Source organism: Chrysochloris asiatica, unplaced genomic scaffold (assembly GCF_000296735.1).
Source record: "Chrysochloris asiatica unplaced genomic scaffold, ChrAsi1.0 scaffold00484, whole genome shotgun sequence".
NCBI lineage: Eukaryota > Metazoa > Chordata > Mammalia > Afrosoricida > Chrysochloridae > Chrysochloris > Chrysochloris asiatica.
Genome location: NW_006409002.1, coordinates 330,683 through 341,279, shown reverse-complemented (window position 1 = coordinate 341,279; position 10,597 = coordinate 330,683).

Here is a 10,597-nt window from a genome sequence, read left to right as displayed (position 1 = left end):
GCTTTGTAAGCCAATAATAAAACACCATTCTTGATACCATAAAAGGAGGGTACTTTGAATTCAAGATTAAAAGGATTACACAAATATCTCACTATGACACTCAAATCCTTCAATTCTGACTTCACAACTCATTTTATGCTCTTTTCCCCCTGGTATGGATTGAATCCTATTCCCCCCCAAAAATGTGTTGTAAACCCTAACCCCTGTTTCTGTGGTTATAATCCCATTTTGGGGATGTGTTTTCTTTGTTATATTATGAGACAATATTAGTGTTGGGTGTTTCTTAAATCAATCTCTTTTGAGATAGAAAAGAGATTAAATGAGCAAGCCAGCAAGCAGAGATGAAGGAAGACAGGTGCAACACCACCTGAAGACCATCAAGGAACCAAAGGACTAGAAGCTGAAGAGACAAGGAACTCTCCCAAGAGCTGACACAGAGAGAAAACCTTTCTCTGTTGCCAGCACCCTGAATCCACACTTCAAGCCTCCTAAACTGTATGAAGGAGTCCTGATGTGGCACTGTGGGTTAATGCACTGGACTGCAAAGTTGGTTTGAACTGCGAGGTCAGTGGTTCAAGCTTACCTGCCACTTCTCAGAAACCCTATACAGGGTCGCTATGGTTGGAACTGACTTGAAGGCACCCAAGATCAACAAGAAGCTGTATGAGAATACGTTTCTCTCTGTTGAAGCCATTCAGTTGTGGGAATTCTGTTAGAGCAGCACTAGATAACCAAGACAGAATTTGCTGCTGCAGAGTATTATGCTGCCCTAGCAAACACCTAAAATGTGGAAGAGATTTTGCAATTGGGTAATGAAGAAAGGTTGAAAGAGTTTTAAGGTGCTGGACCTGGTGTGGCACTGTAGGATAAGCGCAGGACTGCTACCGGAAGGTCAGCAGTTCAAACTCACCAGCTGCTGCTATGCAGAGTTAGAACTAGCACAATGGAGCTTAAGGCTATTAAAAGCCTAGCTAGATTGCCTTGAGGAAACTGTTGATAGAATTATGAACGTGAGAAGTAACACTAGAGAGGGCACAAAAGAAAGTGAGGAGAGCCACAAAGAAAGTCCATCACCTTATTGAATGCATAACGGTGCCATCAACAGAATTTGCTAAACATGTGGACATTCAATGTGCTTCACGTGAAGCTTTAAAAGAAGATGAACAGGAGGAATGACAACACTTTATGAAATGGCATATAACTTGTCTGAATTATGTTCAAATGTTTGGTGGAAGGTGTAATTTATAAATGATGAAGTTGGATATTTGGCAGAGAAAACTTTTAAGCATTAAAGTTTCCAAATGGTTTCTTCTTGTTGCTTATAGCACAACGTGAGAGGAAGGAGACGGACTTAAAAATGAACTGTGTAAAGTGAAAACAAAACTGAAAGATTTGGAAATTTTTGTTGTTCAGATTCAGGGCACATGTTCTAGAAGTTTCATCAAGGATGTGGCTACACAGTCTTAAAAATATTAAGTCTGTGACTCATGGACCTAACACCAGAAAAACCACCAGCTTAACTGAAGGACACAGAGATAGCATAAAAGGAGTGAAAGGTATCTGTCCCTGGGAATTCTACAGGCAGGAAACAGGCCAAAGGAGCTACATTTTTTGTCCTCCAAGAAAAGCAAAGGACCATAACCAGAAACGTTTGAAGATCAGCAGAAGTGTTTGAAGAAATGTAGGAAGTAGGATGCTCTCAGTTTAAAACAATGGAGCCATGGTTTCCTTTATCTCCTAAGTGTCAAAGGATAGAGGCAAAGTCTCCTAGGTTTCAAAGAGTCAGGTCTCCTCGCAGTTCTGGAGTGTGGGGCTGATGCTCATTTTAACCAAGATGATAGGACAGCCACCCATAGCTAAAGGGGAAGGACTAAAATGTCCAAGGGGCAGAAAAACGAGGTCAGCTGGAGTTGAGGAAGTAGGCTTGCTACTTAGATGAATTAGGAGAATGGGATCGTCTAAGCCCAAAGAGTAGAGTTGCCATAGTAGAAGGCCTGGGAAGTGAGGCTAATGCTCTGAGCTCCAACCTAGAACCCAGGGAGCATGAGCCTGGAGGGTAGGGCCATTGTCCAGATAGTACCAAAGCCCTGAGAGTTTATATGATCTATTCTGCTGAATATTTGGATTTACTTGGTACCTATTATCCCTTCTTTCTCTTCAAAAAAAGTGTTTTTTGGATTTCTAATAGACTGTCTACCTTGTACTTGTTCCACCATTGTATGTTGGGAGAAAATAACTTGTATTCCAGATTTCAAAGGGTAATGGATGAAGAGGAGGAATTTTGCCCCAGGAAGGAATATGCTTTACATCTCACCCATACCTGATTGAAAGGATTCAGAAAGTGAGATCTGTGGCTTGGAGTTGTTTTGAAGTCTTTTGGAAATATGTGAAGGGGTGAACGTGTTTTGTATGTAGGAATGGCATGGATTTTGTGGTGGGAAGCCAAGAGTGAAGTGTTATGGGTTGAATTGTGTCTCATAGAAATATGTGTTGTAAATCTTAACCTCTATGATTGTAGTTATAATTCCATTTGGGAATGGGCTGTCTTTGTTGTTAATGAGGTGAAAATAGTGCAGGCTGTGTGTCTTCAGTCAACCTCTTTTGAGATATAAAAGAGATTAAACAAGCAGGCTTGCCAGTAGAGATGGGGGAAACCTGATGTCATACCACATGAAGATCACAAAGGTGCCAAGGAATAGAAGTTAAAGTGACCAGGATCTTTCCTCAGGGTCAACAGAGAGAAAAAAACCTTCCCCTAAAACCAGCATCCTTAATTCTGACTTCTGTCCTCCTAAATTGTGAGAAGATAAGTTTCTACTTATTAAAGTGTCTCTGTTATAGCAGCACTAGATAGCTAAAACATTACTCTACATTCCAACTGAACTTTAGACTTTTGTAGGATGGCTTTGCACTTTTCGGATATGTCCGATTATCCTCTGACCCTCTGCTACCACAGTCCACTGCAGCTTTCTCCTTGACTTAGGATTCTTGAGATGTGTGTTGACCTAGTCCAATGATCCTCTGCAGAGCTCACCAGAATTCTCCCTTGCGGTGCCCCTTACTACACTTGAATAGGCTCTGCATTTGTGTTCCTCACCTTTTGAATTCAAGCAAAATCTCTGTCAAAGAAATCCTCTTCACAAAACCCCTACATGCTATGCAGCTACCCATGTCTTAGTTTATTAAGAAATGTCAGCAATGTATTCTGTAAACTCCCCAGAAATTTCATTTCAATGTTTATCTTAATGGCTCTTTTAAAACTTCTAATGTCATACCCTATTATACAGCATTTCCTAAAGTATCACAGTATGTGTCGGTGACATGGCAAATTGTCAGCTTTTGTGACCAAGATGTTAGTAGAATTGTTAGAATTCTTCATCTTTCCAATGTATACTTTTTGCTCAGAATTTGTGTTGAAGTGTTTGTGTTATTTGTGTTACTGGGTTATAATTCACAAATCCTTGAAGTCAAAATGCTATGAACAGTCAGATTTTTGTGGGGAATAGTCTCAGTACATCTTGGAAGGGTCTTATACGTAAGGTATCGAAAACTCACAAGAAACAAATATGGTTACTTGGTAAGATCTAGAAAGAAAATAGACTACTTCTCTTTAAACAGGCCATCACAACTTTCTGAAATATTTGTATTGTTACAGCAATAGTAGTAGACTAAAGCAAGAGGTAATAGTGTTATATAAATGAGCTTAAGATGACCTTTGCACATTGATCCAAAATTGTTTACTTCTCACCAAGCTGAGGCCCATTAATTAAAACACTACCACCAATAAATTGTGTAGGATAAGCACTGGACCATAAGGTCAGTTTGAACCACAGGGTTGACACTTCAAACTCACTAGCCGCTCTTCAGAAACCCTATGTAGGGTCATTAAGTGTTGGAACTAACTTGATGGCACTTAACAAAAACAACAACGAATACCATTGCCTCCAAACGAAAATGTGTACAATCCAATTATTTTTAAATAGGCCATATAAGCACATTATTAGCCTACTTTATCCCTCCATGAAATTGTCCCAAATATCTGGTAACTATGTTTTTGTTATTGCTGTTATGTGCCATTGAGTCTGTTCTAACTCCTGTTGAACCTGTATAGGGTTTCTGAGGAGTTACCGGTGGCTTGGAACTGTCAACTTTGTGGTTAGCAATCAAGTTCGTATACTAGAGTGCCACCATAGATAAGTTAAATCTTGTATAAGGACCCTAAGATGCTGCTTTCTCGAGTCTTCTGATTCAGAGACTCCCACATAGATTCAGGAAGACATGGCAAAGGCATGTGTAAGCCTATTCCCTTTATCTCTTGCCCAGGAGTTCCATTGCCTCTGGAAAACTTTTTCTTTTAAAGTTTGATTGTGAATTGAGTGAGAGTTTACATGGGGGAACATCAGTTTGACACTTATCCTATCGTATTCATTTCATTGTAATCATTACAATCCCCTGCATGCTTTGTCATTCAACAGTATTTGGTTCTATTCCCTTTTGGTTTTGTTTTGTTTTTCTTTTTTTGGATGTGGACCAAAACACTCAGGGATATACAATTCAAACAGTCTAAGGGCACACCCTGCAAGCCTGCCCCCCAGCTGCCAGTGCACATCCCCTCTCCCTCCATGAGTCTTGAGTCCTCAGTTGATCCATCTCTCCATGTCATCATCTCTGCCTCCATTTCTGGTGTTGCTGGTTCTCTGGGTAGGTTCCCACACTCTGTTCCCACTGTTCTCCCTTGATGGTCCCAGGGTCCACTGCTCTAGGACTGTAAGATCGACCACTCATCCCTTTTTTTTGCTACAAAACTTCTACCTTTACAGTTGCAACAATCGCAATTTTTCATGATAATAATTATTCACTATTGAATCATGAGAGTCTTTTCCCCATCTCCTTTCACCAGACTTGTCTAGATAAGAGGAAAATCACTCAGTGGGGATTCTACCTTCCCCTGCACACTCTGAATCTAAACTCCCTCTTGAAAACTTGTAAGTTAGTCACTTTGTGCCTTTACAGCTCCCCCATTTTATGTAGCCAATGTCTTAGTTGCCCTTCCCTATCAACATTGTGTACAGAGGGGAGGGGGAAATGATCCTTGCTGTAAAGACTCTTTTCCTCTTGGTTGGTATTTTAAGCTTTGACATCCATAAGTATAGGTCAAGTTCATCAGATTGTAGTGATTTATGATTGTTTTCTTTTAAAAAATTAGATATATACACATATATCCCCCCCCCTTTTATTCTTCTAGTCAGGTTCTGAACATCCAGCCATTGAAGTTACATCCAAGGGGCACTGTATGTAAGTTTGGTCACCCTTGTGCATATCCCCTCACTTCATATCAACTGTATGCTTCACTCTCAGTTCTAGCCCTCCATGGTCATGTCCTTATCCATGGGCTCAGGAGTCCCCAGGTCTCACTGCACTTCAGGTGAAATAGTTCTCACTATACTGAAGGTGGATGGGGATAGATGTAACTTGGTAGGACTCAGCCTACCTCTTCATTGCTGCTCTCCCCCCACTTCCTCTCACCAGTAGACCAACATGGTCAACAGCAAGCTTCCATGTCTGCTTGAGTATTCCCTTTGAGTCTCAGTCTTGGGAGGGGGTTTGTCCTGAAGGGATTTGATTGCTTGCCTTGATGGCTCAATAAGACTGCTGTTTTTGTTTTTGGTTTTCCCTGCTGGTCTTTCTTTCAAGAAGTATCTTTGGTTTCTCTAGCTGCTCCAGGCTGGTCTGCTTGGCTTTGCAAATGGGAATTCCCCATCTCAGAAAGTTCTGGATATCGATCAGGATTCCACCTAAGGTCTGATACCCTACAAAGTCTTTGCAAGAAGTCTCTTTCACTAGGCAAGTTCTAGACCCCCTCCATAGTGTTTTTAATGGCTGACAAGCTTTACTTCCAAGCTGACTCTTCATGGACTTGAGTATCCAACCTTTCACACAGCAGCTGAGCATGTTAACCATAATCACCTGGTGACAAACAGTAGCTCAAATATGAATTGCAATCAGGAAAGTTGAATAAGTTACCTTTCTATGCCTCTATTTTCTTATCATTGTTGTTGTTGTTAAGTGCTGTTGAGTCGATCCCGACCCATAGTGACCCTGTATAGGGTTTCCAAGGAGCAGCTGGTGAGCTTGAACCACCAATCTTGAAGTTCAAACGACATTGCAATCTGACACATTAGCCCACAGCGCTACACCAGGATGTGGATAATATTGTCCATCTAATAGAACAACTTAAAAAGCTATATAAAGTGCTTGGGGGCATGTTAGGTGTTTAGTAAGTAGTAGCTATTGTCACCCTCTTTTGAAACATTTACTTCAAACCTTCCAGATCATGAATTAGAATTTGTTACAAAGGGAAATTATAAGAGAAGGCATGTCTTTTTTTTTTTTTTTTTTACTGTGAATTGAGTGAAGGTTTACAGACAAGATCATCAGTTTTACGTTCAACAAATCACACACTTTGTTTCATCTCAATAATTGTAATCCCATCTATGCAACAGGTTAGCCCATTTCTTCTCTCTGTGGTTCCTATTTCCATTTTACCCACCTTCCCATCCAGTCTCATTCGGTAAATGTTGCCTTTATGATTTAAAATGATTCACCATTTCATGATAAGCACACATTTTTTTTTTTTCTCTCTTCATATAGTTTTTAAATGTTTTATTGTGAATAATGTGATAGTTTGCATGGGAGAACACTCACTTTACGTTCATCCTACTATATATTGTTTCATTGCAATGATTACAATCCCCTCCATGCATCATCAACCAACCAAAGGGTATACCCTGCAAGCCTGCCCCCTGGTCATCAGCACACAGCCCCTCTCCCTCTTTGGGTCTGGAGTTCCCAGCCACTCCATCTCTCCATGTCATCATCTCTGACTCCACCTCTGGTGTCACTGTTTCTCTGGATAGGGTCCTGCACTCTGCTCTTCTCCCTTGATGGTCCCAGGGACCTCCGCTCCTGGACTGCAAAGTCAACCACTCCTCTCCTTGCTACAAAATGTCTACCTTTACATTTCCAACCCTCACAGTCAGTCCTGATAACAATTATTCACTATTGTGCCACATAAGTACTATCCCCATCTCCTTTTATCAGTCCTGTCTAGACAGATTGGATACACCTCAGTGGAGATTCTACCTTCCTCTGTGCCCTCTGGATCTAGGCTTCCTCTTGAAAGCTTGTAAGCCAGTCACTTCTTGCCTTTGTATTCCCCCCATTTTGGGTAGCCAATATCCAAGTTGCCATCCCTATCTATCCTGTGTACTGAGGGGGTGAGTGGAAGACTTCTTGCTGTCAATGCATGACCCTAAGAAATAGCTTGTTGTGCAATATTGTGCAACACTGCTATGTCTTGGTTATATCTTTTTTCCTTGATCAACCCTGAACTCTCTTAAGTCCCTTATAATTTGGAAGAAGCTTAATTTCAGTATCGCTTTATAAAATGTCTGCTTTATGAAATGTATTGAGGTATCACATTGCTTTTAAACCTGATGTCAGTGGACATTATGAAGAATATTAAGATTCCTCTAGTCAGCCTGCCTTCTATAATCACTGCATTATACAGGGAATCCACAACTAATAAAATATCATCCTGAAACTGCTAGAAGAATCAAGTTCTCATGGCTTTAGGGAATATTGGGAGTGGAGGGGAGATGTCTTTTATAATCACATGTGACAAGGTAGTTCTTTGTAGTCAATATCATTCACCAAAAGCCAAAGGTTGCTGTCCAATCAATGTTGACTCATGGCGACCTCATGTGTTATGAGTGCTCCATAAAGTTTTCAGTGGCTGTGATCTTTCAGAAGTAGATCACCAGCTTCTTCTGAGGCTTCTCTGGGGGACCTTGAACTTCCAGTCCTTCAGTCAGCACCTGAGAGCAGTCATCATGTGCATTACCTAAGAAATCCAAAACAAGCATTGTACTTCTCATTTTCTCATAGACTGTACAACTAATTCTTTTTATTTATTTATAGTCAATTTCTCCCTCTCAAATATAAGGCTGTGCAGGTAAAGATTTTTGTTTTGTTTTCTCTATTGTATCCTCCATGCCTTGCATCTAGTTCACTAAATGTTTGCATAACAAAAGAGCAAAGAAGACTGAGGGAAAGCATGGGAAGGGAGATTTTTGCTCAACACAAAGGCTTTTCTAATGAAACATGCTATCTTCAAGTTGGGTGATTTTCTGAGGAAGTGGCACCTTCTCTAGAGAAACTAAATGGAACTAGCTGGCTATTGGGCTGACTTAGGAGCTCTGGTAGCATAGTGGTTACGAATTGGGCTGCGAACCTTAAGGTCAGCGGTTTGAAACTACCAGCTGCTCCTCAGGAGAAAGATGAGGCTTTTTACTCCCGTAAAGATTTACACCCTCGGAAACCCTGTACAGGGTTACTATGGGTCGGAACCGACTCAACGGCACTTCACAACAACAAGTACAGGTTTATACTCGCCAAGATTACTACCAGCTTGATAGTGTAAAGATGGGCCCTTACCAAAGATATTATCAATTACCTCAGGACAATTATATAAACAGGAAGTTGATGATGTGGAATTAAGAAGTCAGATGTGGCACTGAGCCTTCCAACCTGGGGATATTAATGCCACTGAAAGAAAAACTGCCATTCGTAAGAAATGCTAGTATGTGATCAAACTTTAGACAATGATCAGAAATTCTGAATTTAATGTGCCAGAGGACCACACAGGAGATATCCAAGAGATATTTGTAGTAAGTGAATATGCAGCTCAGGGTAAGAGGCCAAAGCATGGAATTTTTGTTAGAAATGGCATACCTGTCTTTCCAGGAAGCTATTTGATATTGAGTTCCATGCTTAAAAGATAAATAGCATATATTGCTATGTAACTCCATATACTTAAGTAGAACGTTGGCATTAAAGCTGACAATTCAGAAAAGAGAGGCCCAGAGCACCTTTGTTGCTTTTAAGTGGCAGAATGCTACCATGAACAGTCTTCAGACTTTGATGCTCTCCCTCCAGTGTTCTGCTATCCTGAGCTGTGAGTCCTCAGCGTGAGGCACCTTCTCATCATGGGACTGACTAGCTGGCTGCTCAGAAGCAGTTAGTCCACCACTCGTCCTTGATTCTGGTCTGGACACCTTGCCCCCCATTCGAGTCCAGCACTTAGCACCTGTTTATCACAGAAAAAGTTAGTAATTATTGAACCAGTCAAACATTCTCGGATGGAATAGTACAATCTGCTCCCCAGTACGAGGCTATCAAAGCAAAGCCCCCCCCCCCCACCCCAATGATGATGTTCACTGTAAAAACAGCTAATGGCTAGTCAAGTGCAGTGGCTTGGGATCTAGGAGAGAATGAGCTAAGTAAGTAGTTAAAGCAAAGTGGAAGTGAGGACTGGAAGGGGTTAGGGGAGGAAGATGGAAAAGGCATTTGGGGGCTTTGGTGGTAGAACTGCAGTGTCCCAGAAGGGAGCAACTGCCCAGCTGCAGCCTCACAGCATGGCATCTTGTGCACTGGATTTATCCCCATGTGCAAGGAAGAAAGAGGCTGCAAGAATAAAACCCAAAAAGCAAACCATCTATCTACAGTCAATTCTGACTGAACGGAGCAGCTGGTGGGTTCAAACTGCTGACCTCTCAGTCAGCAACCAACTACTTTAATCAATGTGCCACTAGGGCTTTACAGGGGTAGTGGATGCCAATGAAATAGGAATGTTTGGGGGGCGGAAATTCCTGTGTCATAAATCTGACAGCAACACCTGCTATAATTTCACAGTGTTTTATGGGATTGCAGAAAAGGCTGGGCTGCAAATGCACCTGAAGAAAGCGGAGATTGAGTCCATTTTTATTTAAGAAGACTGTGCCTTGTATTGGAAAGCTGAAGGAACTCAAGGGTTCTGGTTTTGTTTTTTGTTTTTTTGTTTTTTTCACTTGCAGTTGCTGGAACTATAATTCAGCACTACTGGATTAGGGCATGTTCGACCTAAAAATCAAAAGCTTTCCTATGGGGAAAGTCTCACTGTGATAGTGGAAACAGGTGACAGCCACATTACTGCAATCAAAAACGATTTATTAACCATGTCTGTGCAAAGTACTCCGGTAAGCAGCAAATCCCAAGAGCTTCTTGTTTTAATGCATCCTCTGTTTGTGCTGCTCCCACATTTTCTTCGTTATTCCGTGCAGCTCTCCACCTGTGAATAAAATGGATACCTTGAAAACTTCCTTTTTGTGGAGACTATAACTGGAAAAGTGAACGCTGCTGGCTCTATCAGCAGCAGCAATCAGATAGGACCAGGAGGTGAGGTAAGAGGCTCCCCTTCTCTGCCTCTGTAAATAAAAACACCATCTCTCTGGTTTCCACTTTAGATTACGAAATCTGGGAAGAGTTAACAAGTGAAGTTTTGCACCATCAGCATATATCATGCTGATACTGGTTCTTTACCCAGTCTTTTCTTGATATCTCCCCTGGCAGGGACCAGCCTGAATCTGATAGTAGGTACACAGGTGCCGCCCTACCCAACTGAAGAAGCCAGCGAAGGAATCAACGAAGCTGATTCAAATCGTTCTGTTTCACCTCTCATTAGCAGTTGCCTGTGACGTGTGCACATGTGTGTACAACC